Source organism: Malaclemys terrapin, chromosome 7 (assembly GCF_027887155.1).
Source record: "Malaclemys terrapin pileata isolate rMalTer1 chromosome 7, rMalTer1.hap1, whole genome shotgun sequence".
Lineage (NCBI taxonomy): Eukaryota > Metazoa > Chordata > Testudines > Emydidae > Malaclemys > Malaclemys terrapin.
The window spans coordinates 93221615-93242366 of record NC_071511.1 but is presented as its reverse complement, the minus strand read 5'-3'; the positions used below and the strand labels follow the sequence as shown (position 1 = coordinate 93242366).

The 20752-nt window shown below is 43.4% G+C and overlaps 1 protein-coding gene and 1 long non-coding RNA gene across 3 annotated transcripts in view; one reads left to right on the top strand and one right to left on the bottom strand.

Moving 5' to 3' along the window:
- Positions 1 to 192: 192 nt before the first annotated feature.
- On the bottom strand, positions 193 to 18501 carry LOC128840256 (uncharacterized). The gene is made up of 3 exons (XR_008445622.1): positions 18413 to 18501; positions 6337 to 6503; positions 193 to 334 (listed from the first exon to the last, which is right to left on the bottom strand). It is a non-coding gene; the product is annotated as an uncharacterized LOC128840256 (long non-coding RNA).
- Positions 18502 to 18907: 406 nt separating this feature from the next.
- ATAD1 (ATPase family AAA domain containing 1) overlaps positions 18908 to 20752 on the top strand; it is a 33972-nt gene continuing 32127 nt past the window's right edge. Inside the window, exon 1 of one of the 2 annotated variants that reach the window (XM_054034046.1) lies at positions 18908 to 18995. The gene's annotated coding sequence lies outside the window, so the exon portion shown is untranslated. Of the gene's footprint in view, positions 18996 to 19030; positions 19105 to 20752 lie in introns of those variants that run through there. The other variant, XM_054034047.1, reaches the window with a different exon arrangement.

Below are 20752 nucleotides of genomic sequence, written 5' to 3'. Positions count from 1 at the left end.
AAATCACAAAGTTCAGCCACCAGGTTAGCTGTGACATTATCAGGGATACTGTTCCTGATAGCTTGTAGTCCATCTTTGTGTGGAATATTGGTGTAGAGGGCTTCTACGTCCATAGTGGCCAGGATGGTGTTTTCTGGAAGATCACCGATGGATTGTAGTTTCCTCAGGAAGTCAGTGGTGTCTCGAAGATAGCTGGGAGTGCTGGTAGCGTAGGGTCTTAGGACAGAGTCTACATAACCAGACAAGCCTGATGTTAGGGTGCCAATGCCTGAGATGATGGGGCGTCCAGGATATCCAGGTTTATGGATCTTGGGTAGCAAATAGAATACCCCTGCTGAAGTGAAAAAACAGATTGACAGAGCCAGACGAGTACCCAGAAGTCACCTCCTACAAGACAGGCCCAACAAAGAAAATAACAGAACACCACTAGCTGTCACCTTCAGCCCCCAACTAAAACCTCTCCAGCGCATCATCAGAGATCTACAACCTATCCTGAAAGATGATCCTTTACTCTCACAGATCTTGGGAGACAGACCTGTCCTCGCTTACAGACAACCCCCCAACCTAAAGCAAATACTCACCAGCAACCACACATCACTGAACAAAACCACTAACCCAGGAACCTATCCTTGTAACAAACCCCGATGCCAACTCTGTCCACATATCTATTCAAGTGACATCATCATAGGACCTAATCACATCAGCCATACCATCAGGGGCTCGTTCACCTGCACATCTACCAATGTGATATATGCCATCATGTGCCAGCAATGCCCCTCTCAAAAACAGACTCCAAAGAGAGACTGCAGAGCTAGAATTGATATGCAAACTAGACACAATCAATTCCGGTTTGAATAAGGACTGGGAATGGCTGAGCCATTACAAACGTTGTCTCTATCTCCCCTTGTAAGTACTCTCACACTTCTTATCACACTGTCTGTACTCGGCTAGCTTGATTATCACTTCAAAAGTTTTTTTTCTCTTAATTAATTGGCCTCTCAGAGTTGGTAAGACAACTCCCACCTGTTTATGCTCTCTGTATGTGTGTATATATATCTCCTCATTATATGTTCCATTCTATATGCATCCGAAGAAGTGGGCTGTAGTCCACGAAAGCTTATGCTCTAATAAATTTGTTAGTCTCTAAGGTGCCACAAGTACTCCTGTTCTTCTTTTATTCAAAGTAAAACACCTTCGGACAATGGGTTTGCTCTCGCTGAGAGAAAACACTTCCTCCTCTTGTCTGATGGAAGCAGTGGAAAGTTCCCAAAAGGCAAAACAAAAGAAGCAGATACCCCAGAGTCTATCAAGGGGTGGGGATGGGAGGAGTAATTTTGCATCAGATTAAGATGAGAGAAGCTTCCATCATGAGGTTAGCTAGAATCCCCAAAGCCGACAAATTGCAGAGAGAGATTTCTCTCACAGCCACACACGCATCAGCAGATGGAACTTCTGCCTTTTGACTTGGAAAGCAAATGGATACTATCAATTATCAGTTTCTTTTTGAGCAGAAAGGTGAAGTATTGTCTAATGCTAAAATAAATTTCCTAACACTAGTGATGGTATACATATAAAAAACTCTTGAGGACATTCTAACGCTGAGCACCAAGAATGGAAACACTATTTGAAAACAGCATCCTCCAAATTTAGGGGAGCTAGGTGGGAGAATGAGAATCCTGAGATAATATCTTCAAAGAAGCAGAATTACAAGGTAAGTAATTTTCTCTTCTTTAAAGATACTCTCTAAGCATAAGAATCCTTTGAAGACAGTAAGTAGCTTGAAGGATAGTGCAAATAAAATTAAAATAGTCTACACAATAGGCCTCTTAACAAAGACCTATTGAAAAACAACAGCTATGTTCTTTTGCTTTTTCAGCTATGTTCTTTTGCTTTTTCTTAAATAAAAGGCTGCAGTAGATACCTACAACAACAATGAAGCATAAATACAAGAGTCCTTGGGGGGTTCCACATGGACCTAGTGTGACCAGATGTCCCAATTTTATAGGAACAGTCCTGATTTTTGGGTCTTTTTCTTATATAGGCTCCTATTACTCCCCACCCCTGTCCCGATTTTTCACACTTGCTGTCTGGTCACCCTACATGGATCCGAAAAAGAAAATACATCCAAATTAGCCAGAGTAGGGCCCTCTTGAAATCACTAGTAAAGCCCCAGTTGTCTTCAGTGTTGCAGAATCAAGCCCATCAGAGACATCACCCATAACAATGTACTAGTAGTAGAAGGGAAAACAGTATCATGCCAGGTGTATTCTACCTTACCTTGTTTAATGAGAGGTCAGGTCACTTGTATCTCTTCCACTAGGATTTTTAAATCCAAACAACTGATCAGTTGTGAAAAATGCCCTCCCCGTTGTTGTTAAATGCAAGTGCTCAAAATCAACACTTACATTTATTGCATGTATTATATTTGTTTTTCAAAAATGTTCCCTTTCTCCACTGTAAACAAACAAACAAACATATCCCAACAAGTGTTCCAAATCCATTTCCATTTATATTACTGGTTTCTAAATACATCTTTCACCAGGAAATATACCATATGGGCTAGAACCTCAGATGTGGTTGACATAGGGTCAGCACATTTGGGGTGACAGCAACGGTGTCTCTTAGACACCTTTGCATTTCCCTTATCTTGCCATCTGCCAAGGGCATGTCTGGGCCCTGGAGTAACATGGATGTTGCTTTCGGTTATTTCTAACTGCCCACAACACAAAGGGTGTATTCTAACAGCCCTGGCTTGCCAATAGCTTGGTGATGCTACACTTCTTTTCTTCCATGGGGTTATGTTGGGCACTTTGATAGAGCCACTTATGCTAGCTCTGTGTAACGTGTGAGTTCCCCTTAAACAAATAGGGACCTGGTTAATCCAACTTTCTGGTTGCTTTGTGAATGACACCAAACAGGTGGAGCAGTCCTAGAAATTGGGCCCTATGTGTTTAGAAAGCTATAATATAATGCAGCAAAGACATTGACTTCAATGGGACTACTCATGTGAGTAAAGTTAAACATATCCATGTTTGCAGGATTGGAGAATCAGATTTTGGACATTTGTTTGTCAAAATTTGGGTTTAGGATGTGGGTCTTTAAGGGAAAAAAATTAAAACTGAAAACCAAAATTTTCTAATGTTTGTACTAGGGCTGTCAAGCGATTAATCATGCAATTAAAAAAATTAATCGCACTGTTAAACAATAATAGATTACCATTTATTTAAATATATTTTTATGTTTTCTGCATTTTCAAATATATTGATTTAAATTACAAAATGTACAGCGCTCATTTTATATTTATTTTTGATTACAAATATTTGCACTGTAAAAAACAAAAGAAAGTATTTTTCAATTCATATAATACGAGTACTGTAGTGCAATGTCTTTGCCATGAAAGTTGAACTTACAAATGTAGAATTATGTACATAAAAATAACTGCATTCAAAAATAAAACAATGTAAAACTTTAGAGCCTACAAGTCCACTCCGTCCTATTTTTTGTTCAGCTAGTCGCTCAGACAAACAAGTTCGCATTTGCAGGAGATAAAGCTGCCCGCTTCTTGTTCACAATGTCACCTGAAAGTGAGAACAGGCGTTCACATGGCACTGTTGTAGCCAGCATCGCAAGATATTTACATGCCAGATGTACTAAAGATTCATATGCCCCTTCATGTTTCAACCACCATTCCAGAGGACATGTGTCCATGCTGATGATGGGTTCTGCTTGATAACAGTCCAAAACAGTGCAGACAGACGCATGTTCATTTTCATCACCTGAGTCAGATGCCACCAGCAGAAGACTCATTTTCTTTTCTGGTGGTTCGGGTTCTGTAGTTTCCGCATCAGAATGTTGCTCTTTTAAGACTTCTGAAAGCATGATTCACATCTCGTCCCGCTCAGATTTTGGAAAGTACTTCAGATTCTTAAACCTTGGGTGGAGTGCTGTAGCTATCTTTAGAAATCTCACATTGGTACCTTTTTTGCATTTTGTCAAATCTGCAGCGAAAGTGTACTTTAAAACACAAACAATGTGCTGAGTCATCATCCAAGACAAATATAACATGAAATATATGGCAGAATGCAGGTAAAACAGAGCAGGAGACATAAAATTCTCCCCCAGAGAGTTCAGTCACAAATTTAATTAACGCATTATTTTTTTTAACGAGCGTCATCAGCATGGAAGTATGTCTTCTGGAATGGTGACCGAAGCATGAAGGGACATACGAATGTTTAGCATATCTGGGACGTAAATACCTTGCAATGCCAGCTACAAAAGTCCCATGCAAATACCTGTTCTCACTTTCTGGTGACATTGTAAATAAGAAGTGGGCAACATTATCTCCCGTAAATGTAAACAAACTTGTTTGTCTTTGCAGTTGGCTGAACAAGAAGTAGGACTGAGTGGACTTGTAGGCTCTAAAGTTTTACATTGTTTTATATTTGAGTGTAATTATGTAACAAAAAATTTTACATTTTTTAAATTGCACTTTCACGATAAAGAGATTTCACTACAGTACTTGTATGAGGTGAATTGAAAAATACTAATTCTTTTGTTTATCATTTTTACAGTGCAAATATTTGTAATAAAAATAATAATATAAAGTGAACAGTGTACACTTTGTATTCTGTGTTGTAATTGAAATCAATATATTTGAACATGTAGGAAAACATCCAAAAATATTTAATACATTTAAATTGGTATTCTATTCTTTAACAGTGCGATTAAAACTGAGATTAATCGCAATTAAATTTTTTTAGTTAATCACATGAGTTAACTGCGATTAATCAACAGCCCTAGTTTGTACCTTTATATTCACAGTACCTTTGGCATAATGTTAGCTAACAGCAGCAAGAAACTAAGGGATGAGAGTGCAGAGTCTATAAACAACTTTTCTTTTTGTATAAATCAGTGTTTACCAGCAAATATATTCCTTATCCCCAGTAGCGTAGCTAGCGGGATGCAGGGGAAGCAGCTACTTCCCCTCAGCACATTTTCCAAAGGCAGCGCCTGCCACCGGCATGGCCAGAGGAGCCATGTGGGGGGGCAGTGGGCGTGGCCGGAGGAGGGGGCTGGCTCCTCGGCCATCGCACTCCACGCTCAATGCGACCCCAACATCGCTGCAGCCACCTCCTGCCTGCGGCGGCTCAGGGCTGGGCGGCCAAGAGCTCCCCGCCCCTTGCTAATGTGGCAGCACCAGCATCTCCTGGCAGCGGCTCACGGCCCCCGCATCCCATCACGGCGGGAGGGGGAGGCAAAAGGTCCCCTGTGCCTTTAAGGCCGCCTGGCTGGCGAGCCCCGCGTGGAGCGCACCAAGCGCCGGGAGCGGGCTGGCGATTACCCTGGACAGTGACGGGAGGGTCAGGGCCCAGCCCATCAGCGCCATGGAACAAGGCACAGCCAGTAACTCATGGGCCGGGATCCGCACGGGGCCGGGATCGGACAGGGACAGGCTCTGGCGCGGCGCAGGAGCCTGGGACGGGGGGACGGGACCCCGCGGGTGGGGACGGGCGGCGCATCCCGGCGGGGACACCTGCAGAGCGGGCTGGGCAGGAGAGACTCTCCTGGGACCGTGGGGGGACGGGGATATCCGCACCCCTGGGAAGCCCACAGGAGTCCTGAGCCGTGCCCGGGGGTTAATCGGGGGGGGAAATGGGAGGAGCCAATGGGGGGGACATGGTCAGAGGAGGAGACCAGGGGCGTGACCAGAGGAGGAGCCAAGGGGGGGCGCCTTTTTTATGTTTGCTCCCCCTACACTCAGAACCTGGCTACGCCACTGCTTATCCCTTTCTGCAGGAGAATTTTACTTGAAGATATTGATTTAAATCTAAAGCCTTGATCATGCTCATCTGTGGGTGGACCTGCAGAGATTCACTGATTTTAGGGACCAGCCCTTATGCAGTCACTTGCAGGATCAGAGTATTAGGTATAAAGAAGTAAGAAATGTTGGTGTTGTTTAATATGTTCAATTAGTTGTTTTAATAATTTATTTCTAAGGTAATGTTAAGTGAATCACTAGCTTTAATAGAATTGAATATGGAATATATGAACTATGACCTTTGGACTCCATCCTTGTAGGCAAACATGTTTACAACTTAGACACTGGAGTCCTCTGGCTCAAACTGGACAGAACCAGTTTTTCCCGCCAAAAAGACTATATAAGAGCCTGCTCAGTGCCTGCGTGGAGCTGTCCATTCTAGCGGCAGCGCGTGCACGGTCGGGTCTTCCTAAACACTCCAAAGCTAGAGAGAAGAGTACCATCTATCCCGCAGCAAGGTTGAGGAAGGAGAGGCCTGTCATCACTATCCCCGTCACAGCAAACTGAATCCATTTTACCTGTGGAGGGTCCTGCTTTCCTGGTGTCCATATTCCCAGAGGGTCTCCCCGCCTGCAACGAAGTCCAACAGTCGTCGGAACTCCCCAGTAGTCCTCCCCGAAGGCTCTAAATCAGCCAGAGAGTAGAAAGTCCTGGGCTTCGCACCTGCACGCTGTGTCCACTGCACCTAAATCATAGGAAAGGTTTCTGTATTGGGGTTTCTTTTATTGTTTTCTAAACGCCAAGGGAGGTTTTGTGGGTCTGAGCTTCAAGCTCCTAAAACTAGTCACTGAATCACTGTATGTTTAAGTTTGTGTTTCTTCCCCTACCCCCCCATTTTTCCCAGTTTTCTGTACCTTTGCCCTTAATATACTTACTTTTGTTTGCACCATATTACCTTGTCTCTCTATATTTTTATTATATCACACAGGGAGGGAGGGATACCCTTATTGTAAGCTAAATCCACTGGTGACAGACACGGAAGGGAGCCGCGTCTACTCTTCTGAGAAAAGGGGCTTTCCTTTTCTATCTTTCCCCCTACCATTTTTCTAGTATTTTCTCTCTGAAGCGTTACCTTACTCCCCTGGGGGTAACAAGAGCCTAAAATTATAAAGTCCTGTGTTGAGCCTCCAATAGGGTGACCAGATGTCCCGATTTTATAGGGACAGTCCCGATTTTTGGGTCTTTTTCTTATATAGGTTCCTATTACCCACTACCCCCGTACTGATTTTTCACATTTGCTGTCTATTCACCCTAGCCAAGAATATAGAATGTATTAAACTGATTTTGCTTCAGTAAGGCATCAAATATTTGTACAAAAAACAATGTTATAAATAAGGTTTAATTTGTGGCAGAAATCAACACACAACCAAATTTGTGTGGCATAAAACATAAGCATCAACCTTAACTTTGAACTGACATTTGTTGGCTTGTGAAACAATTCTATTGTTTTTCTTTGTGTACTTCCAAAATTTTTCTTCATCTGTGAAGTTTAGTGGCCAAACAGTTTAGTGCTAAGATTTGGATTTTAGAGTTTTTTTTTTTTTTTTTTTTTTTTTAATGTGTATGTTTGAATTTAATTTATTCTTAATTTCAGCAAACAGATTCTTTTTTGGGGTAGAGAGGGGAAGAGAGGTGGAGCAGGGAAGAATCCTAAACATTCTCCTGCAGTGCTGGTAACCCAAACACAACGGCCATTATGCTAGTGCACAAAACATAGAAAGTAAACTGATCAGTTTAGTTTCACAGTTCAAAATGAGTAAGTACAAAAAGTAAATAGTATAAGTGGAGTAAATTAGTAATGCAAGCTGTTAGCATCACATTTTTTACATTCATGCTGATTCTCTTGACAGTGCTCTTTGAGGTTTTTAAAAAGAAACAGGAAAGAAAATATTGTCTAGATTATAAATTTATTTGCCCTTTGAGACTGCAGCAGTTCTGAAAAAGGATGGTCTTGTGTAAACTGATATGCATATTTAGGCTGTCATGGTCTCTCCCTGTCAGGCTCAGAGGGGGGCCACTCTGCCTCACTGCGTCATACAGCAAACAGACCATCAGCGGTCTAGAGGCTCTGGCCTTTTGGGTGGGGCCATGCAACACACAGGCTTTAGACCAGAGCCTCCTGGTAGGGGGAAGACAGCAATTCACAGTCTAGGGGCCTGTGGCCTCCTAGCTGGGGCAGTCCACAGACCAGGCACAAGTCTTTCAGCCTCGGGTGAGTAAGCCACCACCCCAGGGGTGGGGGAACCTTGGCCCACCCCAGGGGTGGCTCCAGGCACCAGCGCAGCAAGTGCGTGCCTGGAGCGGCAAGCCACGGCGGGCAGTGTGCCGGTTCCCGTGAGGGCTGCAGTCAGGATGTCTTCGGCGGCCTGCCTGCAGGAGGTCCGCCAGTCCCGCGGGTTTGGCGGCAATTTCGCAGCAGGTATGCCGAAGGCGCGGGACCGGCAGATCACCCACAGAAACCCTGCTGAATCTGCATGACCAGCGGACCTCCCGCAGGCATGCTGCCGAAGGCAACCTGACTGCCATGCTTGGGGCGGCAAAAAAACATAGAGCCGCCCCTGGCCCATCCTACTCCACAGGGTCCCAGCCCAGGGCCCTAACTGTGGCAGGTGGTTTTGCCACTGGGTTAGCGGGGATCCCACGGAAACACGTAGCCTCTGTATGTCTCACCTTTAGGGTATGTCTGGACTGCAAATGAAGGTGTGACTGTAGCACAGCTTTAATCTAGCTAACACAGGTAACAATAGCAATGTAGATGTGGTGGCATGGGCTTCAGCATAGGAACCTGAGTACAAGCCCTACACTGTATAGTAAATCCAGGTCTATGTTGCCCCCCTGCCTACAGATCCACTCTTTCCAAACTCGCACTTGAACATCCACATAGTATTGATACATGAGCCTCATATCTGTGCTGATGCATCCATACTGCAGTATGCACACAAGTCAGATACTGTGGTTTCTTGGGGCATATCTCAGGGATTGTTGCACCTTTATTAGCTGTAGCTGCTTTAGGGCTTGGTTCAGGGTATATTGTGGGAAACCTGTCTGTCCATCCACAGCACTTGAACGGAAGTACTCTTAGGCCATCAACACAATCAGCCAAGACATTTTTTAGGTGTGCATGCTCCCTGCAACTGCAATATGGCTCCAGTGCCAGTGAAGAACTTCTGCTCACACTTTCACTCCTGTTTTGGGAATCAGGCAGAACATCTGGTGGACATTTTGGCAACAGTATTTGTCCTATCAAAGGCACGCCTCAAATGGTGGCACAGATAGCATCCATGACCCATCTGATGTTGCTCTGGCATAAGCGCAGATTCCCCATATGTAGACTTGAGCTTCTGGAAGACTGACACGAGCACAGACTGATGGGATCACAGGGACCTGGGATGACCAGCAATGGTTCCAGAACTTTTGCATGAAGAAGCAGACATTCTCAGAGCTTTGTGAGCAGCTTGCCCGGATCCTCCAGCATCAGGCCACACACAGAGGGACTGGGGAGGCCATGGCAGTCCAGAAGTGGATCTCTATTGCCATCTGGAAGCTGGCTATCCCAGACTGCTATGGGACCATAGCTAGCCAGTTTGGTGTTGGCAAGTCTCCTATGAGGATTGTGGTGGTGGAGGTTTGTGGGGCAATCAGGACTGTGGTTTTTCCAAAGATTGAGGACATAAACAATGTCCCTGAAATAATTGCTGGTTTTGAGAGAATGGGCTTCCCAAGCTGCGCTAGGGTTATCAATGGCCACAGTGTGCCCTTTGTAAGGAGCACAAGAACAGAAACCACAAAGAGTACTATTCCATCATTATGCAGGCCCTGGTCACCCACAAAGCAGGTTCATAGGCACCAATGTGGGATGTACTAGCAAGGTGCATGATGCCAGGGTTTCCTGGAAATCATGACTTTACCTTTATAGACAAGCTTCACACATTATTTCCTCGAAAGGACATTGTTATAAATGAAGTCACTGTCCTGACTGTTATTCTAGGGGACACCAGGTATTTCCTTCTGCCATGGCTTATGAAACTGTATCCTGATCTCAGAGGGCCTGGTCAAAGAAGGTTTAACAACATACTCAGTCGCTGTAGGATGGTGGTAGAATATGCATTTGGCAGACTGAAATCCACATGGCAGTGCCTTCAAAAGCATTTGGGTGCCAATGCTGTCAATGTCTTGTGCATTACTGTGGCCTGTGGTGCACTGCACAACATCTGTGAGGCCAAAGGTGAGCCATTTCACCAGAAGTGGGCTCAAGACACTGCTGAATTGCTGTAATGGTGCGTGCACTCAGAAAGTACACTTGTCATTACTGGGATAGAATTCACACACATAAGGGAAATCAGAGATGCTTTGTGTGCCCACATAATATGTTTGCAGGGTGACAGGATGAAGGTGAATGACATAGTATAATTATCCCACACTTAATTTATGCCCATTTATCCCACAATTTCTGAGGATGGGGCAGCTCAGGAAGATTTTTTTTTAATGAATTTTATTATGCATTTTATGAAAACTGTTTATGTACCTCAACACACAGTTTATGGATTACTTTGTTTCATTGTAATTAATTTAATAGAACCTGCTCATGTAGCCTTGTTTGCAAATTAGACACTTTATTTTAAACATGCACATACATAAAAATTATAATTTTAAAACTTTTATAGGCAGACCAGCTGTCATGAAGATGTAAAAGACAGTAAACAAAAACAGTGCATGTTAAGAAAGCAAACAAACAAAAATGCAAAACAGCCCAACTACAAACATTGCCACCATAGCAGTTTCACTGTTGCTGGAATTGTGTCCTCCCTGTGTTCCCATTCTCCTTGGCTCTTCTGGTGTGTTTTGCACACGTGGGTTGTGGCTGAACAGGCGAGGAGGAATGAACAAAGTACATTTGACTGTTTCACTATAGTGTTCATTGCTTAGGCCAGGGCTAGGCAACCTGTGGCACGTGTGCCAAAGGCAGCACGTGAGCTGATTTTCAGTGGCACTCACACTGCCCAGGTCCTGGCCACCGGTCTGGGGGGCTCTGCATTTTAATTTAATTTTAAATGAAGCTTCTTAAACATTTTAAAAACCTTATTTACTTTACATACAACAATAGTTTAGTTATATATTATAGACTTATAGAAAGAGACCTTCTAAAAACGCTAAAATGTATTACTGGCATGTGAAACCTTAAATTAGAGTGAATAAATGAAGACATGGCACACCACTTCTGAAAAATTGCCGACCCCTGGCTTAGGCCATCGACCAGCCAACCCCGGGATTGTCCAAAAGCTGCACAGGCTGCAGGACTTAGTAGCATTGAGCGGACTTAGTGTGGAGGGATTGGAGCTAGAGCTTGCAGCCTGGTGGCCATGAGAGCAAGCAACCTCTCAAAAAACTCCTGCTGTGCTCTGTCTTTCTCCGATCATGCTCCAGGAATTTTGCTGCCAATTTCTCCTCATACTGGGCAGCCTCTCTTTCTTTTTCTAGTCTTCTGTCCTTCTTCTTTCTCTGATAGCCAAGCTGTTCAATGTCCGTGGCCAACACATCCAGCATCTTTTCATCCCCAGCCAAGGGAGACAGGAGACTGAACCACAGGGGATCAATAAACTAATTAAGTGCTGTATTTGAAGGGAAGGGTGTATTTACCCCAGTTAAGTTAATAAGCTGTAATGTACTCTTTAAAAGAGCAGCAAACTTAATATCTTCTGTGAATGTACAGCAGGGGTTCTCACAACTAAATTTTGGTGGCCTCAGTGTGCGGCCACCAGCTCTTGTCTTTTTTCTTATTGTTTCTTTTGCTTTTTTGGTTGCTTTTTTTTTTTTGTTTTGCTAGCTATTAAGTCTGCTGTGAAAAGTGATATTAATCACACAAATATCATTTTTCACAACAGACTTATTCAGCCCTGGCAATCCCAGGGACAAATTGAGCCCTGGATGCGGAGGTGGGTACAGAGGTAGCACGAGTCAGGGGCAATGGGGCACTAGGGGAGCCAATGGGGACTAGGGGTGGTGGGAGCAGAGCCCAAAGCCCCTTGGCTAGAGCCAGACACCATCGTCCCTGGGACAGTGGGAAACTCACTGCCTGCCTGCTCCTCCACCTTTTGTGTCTCCAGAGAGGAGCCACTGTTTTGCCCCTCCCCCCCAATAACCACCCAGAAGGCTGTAGCCACAAGAAAAGGCTTTGGTGGCTGCATGCAGCCACTGTGGCCACATTTGAGAAACACTGTGAGTGATATGTGCTGTGTATTGCAGAGATACATCTCTGAGAAGCTTGGAGACCGTAGTTCATTGGTTGTTACCTGCTAGGCAAGGTTAAGACTGATAGAGTCTCAAGGCGTTTGCGGGTGAGGAAGACAGGGGGCTAACACAAAGTCTAATCTCTGGTAAAGCTCACTCTTGCTGAGGCAGAGAGGTAACACAGTGGCTCACAATTCTGGTTATTCCCAGCAGTGTGTTACAGGTGCTAGTGCTTCTTGTGCAGTGGGCTGTTCCTCAGGACCGTCCGCAAAGAGGTCCTCTGAATATGGCCCCAGGGTGTGCTGAAGCTGCTCCAGTGGCATAGCCTGATCCAGGACAAGTATCAGCAACAGTTATTTTGTGGGGGTTCATCCAGAGGCTGCAGGCTATCTACCAGGGGTGCCTCTGATTTTGGGGTTATAAACCTGCTCAGGAGATTGTCATGCAGCACTGTGGTCTCTGTGTGTGGGACAGTTCCCAGCACTTAATAGAATTCCTCTAGAAGAGGTAGGTAGACAGGGCGTTCCCTGAGGTGTGGTTATCATCCATGGTTTGGCGGTAGGCAGTCTTGAGGTGCTTGACCCGCTCCTAGCATTGATTGGGAGGCTGGTAGATCCCCATTGCCACCAGCCTCTCCAAGATTCTTGTGTACAGATGTCTTCTTTATGCTCTTGCTGAAGCCATGACTTTTATTCTCTTCACATCACAGATTTACCAGAGTCTGGCTGTATTCCTCTGGCCAGCTAGCAGCATGCTTAGCTTAGGGCTTCTTCTTAGTGCTGGTCATAACTAATACACAATAGGGTTAACTATTTTTACAGTTGAGCAGTCCATGTGGAAAGGAAGGGTTAAAATGCTTAGCAGCTGTATTTGGACCAGGAGGCTGTTTCCAGTTCCTGGGACTAGAGTGGGAAATTTGGGCACAGAAGGGCCAGGAAACACAGGCCTAGGGGATCATGGGACAGCATTGGTGGACTCTCTGAACACGAGCTTGGTGACTTGGGCTCCGACTACATCTACACTGCAAAATGAGTAGGCTTGAATCTGCTCCACAACAGGACTCAGGCTTGGACCCGGGCCCCTGGGCAAGTCTGCAGGCCTGAGTCTTGAGAGGTTTCTGGTGCATTTCAGAAGGCTTCATGTGTGGACAGTAGGCGGGTTTGGGCTTAAACCTGAGTCTAAGGTTTTCTTTGTAGTGTAGACATACCCCTTAGAGATGCTTGGGTACTCTGGTTGCTAGCCTATGCTGAAGCTCATGCCACCACATCTATACTGCTATTGTTACCCGTGCTAGCTAGCTACAGTCACACCATCACTTGCAGTGTAGATATACCCTTAGCAAAATGGAGCGCTTGGATGAATCCTCCAGCTTCGGATACTGCTATGCAGTGGATGATTTTTAATAATATCCAATAATAAAATGATTAACTTTGTAATAAACTACCTATCTTTTCATAGCCAAGGTGAAACAGAATCCCAAGCAGTCAGTGGCTGTTTTGATGTAGGTACTATCCCCCTTTCCAGCACATGAGAAATTGTAGGTAGGGACAAAATGGAGCACACAGCTGTCTCAGAGAGAGGCTAGTTTTAAAACATTGAAGAAAACAAATTAAACTGATGCAAGGAGACTTATTGAAGACAACAGCAGATAAATGGCTCAAAACCTCAGAGTTTATATTCATAACATAGATTCTCCTTTAACTTTAACTTTTTCTATTTTGTATTATTATTGTTGTTGAAATTATAATATAAAATGAAAGAAAATAGGAAGATGGGATTTGAAGAGAATTGCCTCAATGTCTCAGAGGGAGCAAAATTTTAATTCTTCAATTTATGTGACTTTCATCATGAGATTTCCCAATGGGATTTGCAAACTTCTCTATTTTCAGAAATTGCATGATTCACCTCTGAATTGCATTACTGACCACTTTGGAGATTAATTGGGCCAACTGTTTATCAGCTCACAAAAACACTATATAGTAATTTAGGACAAGAAGTGAAAAATATCACGGCAGTTCTCAAACTGTGGTCCACAGAGCATTTCCTGGTTGTCCATCAAGAGCTAACTGGTCAAATGACTTTGGTTCTCCTGCTTGTTCCCAGCTGCTAAATTACATGCAAAGACAGCTAAAATTACATTAAATATTTTCCTAATATTACATTTCTATGTAAGCAATTGCTGTAGTTGCCATGGGGATGTAATGTGATCTGGAAATGGAAGGGAAGTGGTCTATATGATCATGAAGGGGAGGTGGTTCATGCAGTTGTGAATGTGGGAAAAAGTGATACGTGAGACAGTCTATTAGTGGTACACGATATGAAAAAGTTTGAAAAGTTGAGTAGTAAAGTGTATGATTTTCCTTTAAAACAAGATTCTGAGCTGGGTGGCTGGAGCTTCTGGCAACATTCCATCAGGATGCACCGTGGCAACTAGGCAGAAGTTGGGAAAAGTCTTTTGGAAAACGACATTCAGACATGAGAGGTGAGGGGATGGGGAAGGAGTTGGAGGAGAGTCATCTGGGCAGATTGTGAAGATGAGAGCTACAGTGAGGATCAGTGGACATGAAAAGGACACAAAGTAACCACAAGTAAAATAAAGTAAAAGAATTAAGAGCTAATTGCAGAGTCAGGTCACATGAAGAAAAAATATAAGTAAGAAAGGAAATTTAATAATTAATTTGGAGTCAACTGGGAAAATAATGCCCAAGAAGAATAAGATACAAGAATAAATAGCAGGAGCTGCCACTGTAGCTTCTTGGTGGATGAATAATGTTTGAATATCTTAAAGACCTAGGAAACCAAGGGAAAAAATCTGAATTTCTAACAGGTGTGTGAACTGTAGATAACAACTGAGGAATAATGGTCCACATTTTCAGGACTGGCTGGCTGATGCCCAGTGTAGATTGGAGTGGGGAAAAGAAGAGGCTGCAAAGAAAGCTGTAAGCCACTTTTGTCTGGCTCCTTGGTCCTTTAAATAAATTAAATAAACATTCCATCCTTGGGACACTGGGTGCTGATCCAGTCCTGCAGGGCACCTTACAGCAGCTGCAGTTCTAAAAGGAGTTCCATATACTTCTCTTTGAGCAGAAGAATTATGACATAAGCCACCGAAAGTAGAAGGTTGGTGAAAAGCACAATAATAAATCAGAAAGGTCCTCAGGGCTCCATGAGAGACATGAGACATTAGGGGGTAAGTATTAAAATGGTTATTTCATTTAAAAAAAAAATGAACTCTTAAAGGAAAAGCTTTCTCCCAGTTTAGTTAATAAATATACTTTCCACTTATTTATATAGCACTTTCCATCTGAGGATCTCAAAGTATTTTACAAATGTTAATGAGTTAAGCATCACGAGGCCCCTAAGTTAGATCTCCTCACCACCGCTTTGCCGATGAGGCTAAAGCTGAAAAGATGATTACTAACTTGCCTAAGGTCACACAAGACATCAGGTCAGAACCAGGAAAAGAGCCAAAATCTCCTGGCTCACTCTTCTGTGCTTTTGCTGCAAGACCATTTTTTCCTTTATTTAAATTACACTGAAAGGGTTCCAGTCTGCCTTCTAATAGATTACTTGTGAAATGGAAGAGTGGAGATCCTGTAAACTGTAATGACAATTTCATTTAATGAGGTATCTTCCAAAAGTAATTTTTCCATACATATTTGCACTGATTACTTAGTCAAGCTACTTGCTTTTAGGGTTAGAAACCCAGCTTTTTTTTCAGATTTTTAGAAATGAGATTAAGTGTCAACCCACCATTTTCCAAACACATTCAAGGGCATTTTTCCATATTCAGGTAAATCTGAGAATGCAGGTGGCCTACTTACAATAAAATTGCTCCAGGTTATAGAGATAGAGAAAAGCGAGCACAGATGAATAGTTTGGAAACTGTAGCATCTGGAACCATTTTATGCCTCATCTATCAATCTGCGTTTATGGGAACTGAGAATTAACATTTCAAACCACACTTCCTTACTTCATGACTGATGAATCCCAGATCTGAGGTCATTATTCCACCCCCCAAAGCAATATAGAGAGATATTTGTGAAGGTCACACTAAAGAATCTTTGGTAACTCTCACTTATGTTCTCTTTTCAATTAAAAGGTAATAATGAAATATATATTGTTAAGGTTGTAAGAAATATTCCATTGCAAGTCCCTGTTTCCACCTCTCAACTTCTATCAAAAATGCTTTTTAACTGATACTTCTCTTAGTGTGTGTCTGAACAAAAATGAATATTTTTTCTGGAAAGTTTGAATAAAACCAAGTAAGTAGGTTATGAGATACATAAGCTATAACACAAGTTTGTTTGTTCATTATTAATATTAAATATTATTTGTTCTGCTAGTAATATAGCTTTGTATTACCAAATTAGAATTGTTTACATATGTGGTACTGAGTGTCCCACTTAAGGCTAGGAAATGTTTTTAGACTAATAAGGTGTTTGAAATATTAAACTGTTTTTGCTATGCATTCTGGTCACACAACTATTTTATTCTGGTTTTGCTAGTCAGACAGCTATTGTATTATTATTATGCATGTGCTGGTCAGACACCTATTGTTTAATATGTGCACTATGTTGATTTTACACCTGTTGTATTATGTGGCTGTTGGGTAGGCATACAATATATAACAATTGTACAAAATTTAAGATTTGGACCAGAAGAAAAGGCTGGAGTGGGGTAGGGGTATGAAGGAAGACAAAAATGATTTTCACTAGTTCATCTTTCAGACTTCACAAAGTATTACACCGCAACTAAAAGGCATGGACAGTTTTTACTCAAGGCAAGACCTACTCAGACCTTTCTTTTTAGGTTTATTTAGCATATATAACTAACACAGAAGGTAAGTGTATTAAAATCTTAACTTTTTACCCTTACTTTTTTTAAACTAGTGGATGGTCCTGCAGTAAACAGACAGCTGAGGCAGTAAATTGAAAAACAATAATAAATGTTTACTGATTAAGTAGTTTCCTTAAATTTTATACATCGCTGGCTATATAAAATCTTAGGGAGATTTGATGCTGTAACAGTCAATCCACCAAGTTAAACCCCTTCCATAAAAACTATATCCTTTTTTTTTTGGTCAGAAAACTGCAGACATATTTTTAAGTCTCTTCCCTTTATCAAAACCAGAGAAATGGGGATAATAACAATAACAAATGTGTCCAGCCTGGAATTACATTATCAAATAGGAGATGTGAATTTTGGTTCTGAGCCAGCAGGAGATAGAAATACTTTGGGAGCAGAATGCTTCTCCCCTGGGGATAATCTTGCTCTTGACAAGCAACGCCACCCCATCATGCCTAATACTAAGAGTGTCACTTGTGGATTTGGGAGTGAACCATATGGACACATTCCTTTTTGGGTGGATGGAGAATCAAAACAATTTGATGTTTTTGAAAGATGGGAGAGTAATGTTAGACGAATCTGACAGATGACTGTCAAACCTTAGAAGTGAAGTTGGTGACAAACTAAAATACACATTTTCTGTACTTGGAATAACATTTTTAACTTTTTAGTTATTGGATTATTATAGTTTGTAATCATACAATTATTGTACTTTTAGCATAAAGCTACTATATCTTCACTTGGAATAATATTTCAGTCAATTTTAAATTAGAAGTTAAATAGGGAAAGATCCTCAGCTGGTGTAAATTGTCATAATTCCATTGAAGTCAATAAGCTAAGGATCTATCCCATATTATTTGGGAAGCCAGTTAGCTGAAGCATGCTTATGGAATCCATTTTTCTCCATGTGATAAGACACAGCTCAGATATAATAGGTCCCAGTCTTAAAAAGATTTATGTATCTGCTTAACATTATGAGCACGAGGAACACCAATGAAGTCAATGAGAGTACTTGTGTATAAAGTTAAGCATGTGTATAAGTGTCAGAGGATCAGAGACATAATCATTAATAATTTATATACCTCCAACTGCTTGTTCTCAGTAGATTAGTTGATCTATATCAAGTAACTTGCACTTGGCTGTATGAAAACATATGTATTGCATTAGGAAAGTAGTATATTGGTATATAGATGCTAGAACTGAGGACTAGGAAAGAATTGTTGCGAAAGAACATTCCCAGCTCTGTCACTTACTTCCTGTGTGACCTTCAACAACTAATTTTACCTCTCTGGGCCTACATTTTTTAATCTGTACAACGTGGATAGTAATAAAGGCCGGGTGTGTTCTGCACCACGTCAGAGCTAAATTCCGCAGCAGTTCCACGTACCATTTACAATGCAGGTCTTTATTCAATTACATATGAAAATGAATTATTCAATTATTATAGCATCACTTGTACTATTTAAATTTGACCATACGTTTAGATTTAAATGATTTTTATATTGAAAAATGCGTAACTGTTATTGTAGCAGGGAGCAGGAGACTTTGGCACCTCAGACGGCACGGCACAGCGGGTAGTGTGGATTTGGGGGCCGTCACGGTGATCTGCAGAGGAACGGCGAGCCCGGGGTGGATAACTGTCCAAGGCTGTAACAGTTAGAGCGCAGGACCAGGCTGCCACGGCGGGGCGGCTTAGCCCTCAGCGCGGCGGCCGCGTGACTTGGCGGGAGGCATCATTCCACAGTCGGCGGCGAAAGGGACCTCGGCCGCGCAGCCTGGGGCGGCGCCGAGCCCCGCAGCGGGGGCCCCATCCGGCCATGGGTGATCGCCGGGCGGCGCGCCGCTGCCGGGATCCCTCAGGCCGGCAGCTCCCCATGGGCAGCAGCAGGGTCTGCGTAGGCCTCCCGCTGTCGGTACTGGCGGAGAGAGGCCGCGCTGGCTGCCCGCCCCGCGCGCGCCCGGCCAAGGCGGAACCTTTGTGCGGGGCTGCCTGCTGTAGGGCCGGGGGAGGGAGTTAACAGGCACTCGCCGCCGGGGCCGGCTGCTTGCTTCCTTCCTTCCTGCTGGCGCGCGCTGCCCGTGACCCGCCGCCTGGCTCGGGGTGAGTGTCCCGTGCGGAGCGGGCTGTGGGCCCCCTCAGGCCTGTGGGGCCGGGCCGGGGCAGCGCGGAGGTCACAGGCGGGGATTCCCGCACTTGCTTGCGCGTCCTGGTAACCCGCGGCTCGGGGTGGGAAAGGGAGAGAGGGACGGTGCTTCCTGCCCGCCACCCCCCCAGCACTGCATCGCCGGGGCTGCCCCCGGGCCGGGATGCTGCTTCCCCCTCCCCTGCTGCCCAGGCCCGGGGCTCCAGTCCCTGCCCTCCTACTGCATCATTTCTCGCCCGCCATTGCCCCGGGGCTCCAGTGGTAATTCCCGGCCCGCTCCTGCCACTGCGGCAGCCGGTGTTGCTTCTCTAGTGAGCAGCCACCCTGCTCCAGCAGTACCAGCGCTATTGCCCTTCAGTGACTGGCGATAACATTGTGCCCCTATAGTCTCCTCTATCTTCGGTTTTTAAAGCACTTTATACTCTGGAATCGTCCTAATACCCTGTCACTCCTGTTTTGCAGATAGGGAATTGAAGTCTGTAGAGATTAAATTACTTGCACAGGGTTGCATAGGTGGTCTGCAGTTGAGCTGGGAAGAGACTTGCCGTCTCCTGACAGTGCCACTTTTGTATTTTCCTAGCTTACCCATTTTGGACAGTGTAGGCCCACATTGGTGATCAGCCTATGATGTTCACACTTGTTGGGAAGCAGCACGGATAAAAATCAATTATTTAAAAAAATTGATTTTTTTATTTAAATTGGATTTTTTTTATAAAAATGCTTTTTGAGGGGAATAAACCTATCTAAAGATAGTTTTAATTAAGGTACATTATGGCTCAAAGATATCCCATTGTGGAATAGGGATTATTAATTCTATAGTACGAGACAATATTATTCATGTACTGTTTAAGAAAAGTTTTGTAAATGAGCTCCAATAGTTAATGGATTAGGGACCCAATTTTAGGGTTCCAGGGGCTTCTGTATAGATTATTTAGATTAATCTTTCTATCTACGCAATGGGACTCAGTGCTCAGTCTAGAAGATACCATCAGAGATGCTTAGTTTTACAGTTCTCAAATTGTGGATTTGTGTCTCCAGGGGTAATATGCTTGTTAACAGCAAAAATGTTTTTAAATAAAATATAGAGGTGTGAAATAACAGACCTCAACCCTATTGTCCCTCTGCAAATTTGTGTACACAGTCAATCCCTTACCTCTCTCTAAAAGTGCAAACTTTCAGAAAATTCAATGAATAGAAGTTTGTTGGGGGCGAAATAGATCTGGACAACGAAAAGAAGTAGAGATAAATGGGAGAAGGGAGGGGCAGGCAGTAGAAACAAAAGTGAAACTGTTTGAGCAGCATATTCCAGAAGTCTTGAGGTCTTTCTGAGTGTAGCCTTCATTGATTTGAGATCTACCATACCATTCTCTCACTGGAAGGGAAAACCTGTAATAGCAGCAGGCCTTAAGAGACTAAGTTTGGGTCTCATCTCTCTCTGAATTGTGAAGAATATGTTTTAAGGTTATAACAACCAACAAGAATGCACTTTTATGTAGAAATCCATGATTAAATTGAGTCTTCCTGACTACTGATTTAAATCAAATCCACCCTGATGGGAAGAGTCTACATGTTGCTTATGAGAATCCTTTAGCTCACCCAAATACTAAAGAAAGCGGTTGGTGTGAGCTCTTCCTTTTTTAGGGTTTCCCTCTGAGCTTCTGGCAAATTTACAGCATGGTTTTTGGATTAACCTGCAATAGGGACTAAACCATAC